Below are 5,114 nucleotides of genomic sequence, written 5' to 3' on the forward strand. Positions count from 1 at the left end.
TCCCCTTCGCTCAATATCCCTGACCTGAGATCCCGAAAAGGTGATTTAGAGGGGAGCGACGGGGCTGGAAGGAAGACGGAAGGAAGGAAGTGGCACGCGACCGTCCCATGACTGTCGTCGAGTTTTCTCTATCGAAGAGCGATGAAGGAATCGGGGGGAGGAGGCGGCGGAGAAAAGGAACGCGAAATCGCGCCACGGAGAAGACGGGAAAAGGCGGGCAGCTTGAACCACGCCGCTACAACGACTGGCTTCGTTGCAGAAGCAAACTCCCCATCTGCTGTGGTTCCGTAGCTGCCCCAACTCCCTGCTGTCATTACGTGCCCGTGTGTGTACGAGCACGCCCTTGTTCGTGAGCGTCCGTGTGCACATCTACCACGGTCGCGGTAGGGATTCGTGCGTGCCAGCAAGACGGACGTTCTAACTTCACCGAGCGGAATGGTTGCGGTTAGATCGAGTCGATGTATCTTGGGGGATTATCTCACCTGACGGATAACGCGCCGATAACATGTTTTATATCTACTGGCGCCGACGACAGAGGCCTTTTATTCCGGAAAGCAACTGTTTCTACAGCTACATTGTGCTGATAAATTCTTGGCACGAGCCACGAGGCACGCGCTCGCGGTCGGTAATGAGTCTGCTCGTTGCGAAAGTGATCGATAAGGAAGAGCGAGGAGCCGGCTGAAAGCGCTGATTAGCTTCTATTTATCGATCGAACTTCGAACTGTGTTGCAGAGCGGGAAATACGAATTCAGTGTACTGTATAGACTGTCAAGCAGAATGTTTTTCGCTCTGCTATTATTATTATTATTATTATTGAAATATGAATACTCGCGGGAGTTTTTCAGACTTTCCCGACCCAAATCCAGGCTTCTTAATAACTATTCGACGATCACTGGTGCGCGTACGTTTTACAGGGCCTCGTTTGCGAGCGTACAAGGAGCAGCGCGTGTATGTCGCAGCTGCAGCTGCCTGCAAGAACGGAACACTGGGCTTTGGGGATGGCAACGGTTGCGCACCACCTGGCCTCAGGAAGCCAGCACCGGGCCTCGCCATTGGCGTAGACTGCACACGAGACGCACGACCGGAAAAAAGGGGAGCTACAATAGAGAACCGACTTTCAAAATTCCGCTGCCCTACAGGGAGCGGTCCTGAACCCTCTAAATATCGATCGAGCGCCCTACGTGCCTGTACCTGGACCGGGGAGGACGAATTCCGTCGATGCTGCCTCCACCCCGTACTAATTCCACGTATATCAGACGCGAAATAAATAAATATGTATGTACAATTCGCGAAATATATGTACAAAATAATTTCTGGATATAGTCAAGTTGTAGCACGTCCTTTATGTTTATCGAAGAAATTTGAATTTAATCAAAATTAAATGGTAGCTTTGATAATAAATGCTAACGTAAATAAAATAAATCAATTAAATAAATGTTTCATTAAAAGTATGTAATACGAATGAACTTTTACCCACGTGCAAAAACCCGCTGAGGTACTTACAGAGAGCAATAAATTTATTTGAAAATATCAAACCGGTGATTTTAAGCTATAACGTAATGTAATAAAATATCTTTAAATTGTTGCAGTAGATGTATTACGAAAATAAAATATACCGGATGAAATGATCGTTCGTCAAAAAAATTCCGAGTATGCTACACTACTTGACTCGGAACAGTCATTCCCCCAAATCCTGAATTACGCATTTTCTTTATATTCCGATTTCTCACGGCCCAATGGCTGCAAAGAGCCTCATTGATGGATAGTCCACGTTCCATTACGCCGGATCCCCCGTACAAATGACGCAGCACGCAAATTTTCCCGGACAGTTTCACGGGGTATTACCATACTTGATCGCATTAATAGCTGCGAGCATAATAAGTCAGGATCGGATTAGGGGTGGCTCGATCCCCTGCGCGGACCTTTGCTCGCCGCCTAATACAAACGTTGCCGAACGCTCACCCTCGCTCCAGCCCCGAAATAGAAAACGATGGATCATAAAATTCCCATACGTTCGGACGTTCTGCGATAATAAACCGCGATCGAACACTATATCTTCGATCCGCGAAGGATAACAAGACCTAACGAGCGTATCGTTGGAAAATAATCAACCTCGAGGGACCTTCCATCTTCAGTCGAAGATGATTCACCTCTACTTCCGTTTCGCGGAACCGAGACTGGACAAACAGCCGCTCTTTCGACAGCCTTTTTATCTTTACGTTCTTATTAACCGGCTCGCTTCTTGTTAATTTGCTCGCTTCTTTCTGGAACCGAGTTTCCTTTTGGCAGGTTGGATAGTTGTTGTGTTAACGCTATCGACTTTCGGAAAATTAACCTTTCTTTTTTACGTCGGGTGCCAGGTTCGCGTAGCCTTCAGTAAAGACTGGACAGGTGCAAGAAAATCGGGACCCAAACAATGCAGTTCTCCAGTCGAAGTTTCTATTCTGCGTTTACATATGACTCGAGACGAGCATCGAACGTAGAAAAGTACAGAGAGTGAAAGAGAAAAAGGTCCGAGGAGAAAAGAGCAGTCGACGGAAGCGTATCGGTGAGACAATAGTAATAATGTAATGTACACGATGTACTCTGCTCGCTCGCGGAGGGGGTGCTTGCTCCTCAAGAGGGAACCCCTCCCCCCCCCCCCCAGTGGTGGTGATAGTCATCTCGTACTTATCCCGTTCAATCCCGTCTCGCAATTTTCCAGTTTTTACCGTAATTGATTTTTCTGACAAACTGTTCAAAGCCACCGAAACCATAGAAATCCAAGCGTTCGTACAATTTTGATACGCGGTGTACCTTTGTACCCCGAATCAGGCGAGAAATGGCCGAAACCGGCGAGGGAGTGGCGTGTATCCAGGGCAGCCGGCGACAGAAGCTCAAAGCTTCCGCGTAGCTTTTAGCGGCGCTGTCTACGGGAGTGCTTGCATATCGTTATCAACCCCCTGACAACAGCCGGCCTCGTGTCGGGGCGGGATCGATACAGCTTTTATTGCGATATCAACGCGCAAACCCCCATGGTGCTGCCGGTAGAGGGCGGGGGAGCGAAGGGGTTGCCGCGAGCCTCCTCTCGGCGAGGCTGTTGGTAGCTCGCTGTCGCGGAAGCTCCATAGAAATTCTGCGTCGCTGCGACGGCTTAACGCGTTAATTCGCTTCGGTCAGGCACCATCGTCGCGTCCCTCCTCGCTTTATGGGAATTAAGTCGGCACCGTGATACTGGAAAATACCCTCCACAAAAAGAGAGGGGACGCGGAGATTCGATTTTCCTCCAATGGGGACGCGGTTATAAATAAATCTCGACTCCTCGGGAGGTTCTCTCGCTCGCCAGGACCGATGCGCACGCGGGATTTTCACCGGGATGAAATATCTCGCGGTCCATGGGAAAACAGGCAGAGTTTAAGTCGTCGTTTCGGTGGCCTCGATATTGTTTAGGTAATAGGGAGCTTCAAAGGTGGTAATGGATGTTGGAGGACTGGCTTCGTGGAAGAATTTTTGTCTGAGGAATTGGTGGCGATAGGGACGTCGATTTTGTCTTGTTTTAAAGCATTTCGAATCATTTTTTGTTCCATGAAATTTACAGCTGATACACCGAGAGATCACCTCTCGGGAGTTCAACACTTTCGACCCAACTGTTTTCTATTTGAATTTCTCTTCTAAATATTAATTTCGTTAACCTCTTCATGGCCTTGGCCACATCTGTGGACGTTTAGTTTTTTATAATTATAATTCCTGTCAATACTAAAAAGAACTAAATAATAAAAAAAAAAAAAATCAAACATGTCCCCACTGAGATTAAAAGGGTTGAGATTCCGAAGATCTTCCTCGACAACCAGTTCCTCCAAGGAGTAACGTTTCCTCTCGAATCGTCCTTTGATAAAAACGTTAGAGCCCTCCGCATTCAATTTTTGTAGATATTAAATTGAATGCCCTCTCGTCGTAACGAAGCGTTTTTCAGGGAGCTCCCGTCGATAACGACGATCGTCGACGATTCTCGAGAGCCGAATGAATTGGAATCGACGTTTGTTCCTTTTTCCGCGTTTTACTTATTCGCAAAGGGAGGGCCGGCAGCGGAACGAGAGGGGAAATTAGTTTGGGAAAACGCGAGAGTGTTCCTGGTGTCGACGGATCGATAAGCGGACCTCGATGGCTTTCAGGAGAGCTCTGTCGATTTATCTCGAGCGCTTTCCATTAACGTTTGTCGACGAATCGACGGCGGGTACGTTGGAAGGTCGGACAGAAATTAGAGCGAAGCTTCTCAGCCGCCGATAAGCATGCCGCGGAGATGAAGCTGATACAACATGCTGACTCTCTGTCGCTAATGGCCTACTTCGAGGGATTTTCGATCATTTTCGAATCGCCGAACGTGACGAAAATTAAATCACGAGGAATTAGAAGAAACTCTGGGAGGCGAGTGTGAATCTGTACTCGTTATTACAGCCATCACTCTAAATTTACTTAAAAATTCTAAACGAAAATGCTTTAAGATTACTAATATTCAAGTTATCGGGCCCTACGTTGTGGACACTTTTATTACAACCACTTTAAATTTCGAATATCAGATATTTTAAATTTAAATATCTAACTTGGCAAAAAGATGCCTCAAGATTTATAAAATGGCTCGACGTGTCCGCAGACCAGGTTATCTACGAGGTCCCCGTTCGATAGATCCTGACAAAGAGAACTTGGGGCTGGTGCAACACGTGGATGCATTAGACCTGGATCATTAGGATCGAAGGAGGATAGGCTTCGCAGCCCATCTGCCATAATATCCTGAGGGGAAGCCGTTGGACGATCCAACGACTTCCCCTCGCAGGATCCCTTCTTTTCCTGCTTACTTCCTTCCTTCCTGCAGCCACCAAAGTCCCCAGAGTGCGCGCGAACAAAAAATATCCGTACGTCGGTAGTCCGTGGGAATTCACATGCAAATCTCTCGATGACAACAAGGTGCCTTTTCCTTTCTCGAAGCACGCGCGAATGGGGCCATCTGTTCGCAGCTACGGAAATTCGACTTGCTTCCGTTCACCGCGAGTATTTTCCGAGGTACTGCGTCCCCAATTTTCCTTTATTCGAACATTCGAACACTCGAGGGACAAGTACTATACATTCGAAAAATTGTG

Source organism: Hylaeus anthracinus, unplaced genomic scaffold (genome assembly GCF_026225885.1).
Source record: "Hylaeus anthracinus isolate JK02 unplaced genomic scaffold, UHH_iyHylAnth1.0_haploid 27313, whole genome shotgun sequence".
NCBI lineage: Eukaryota > Metazoa > Arthropoda > Insecta > Hymenoptera > Colletidae > Hylaeus > Hylaeus anthracinus.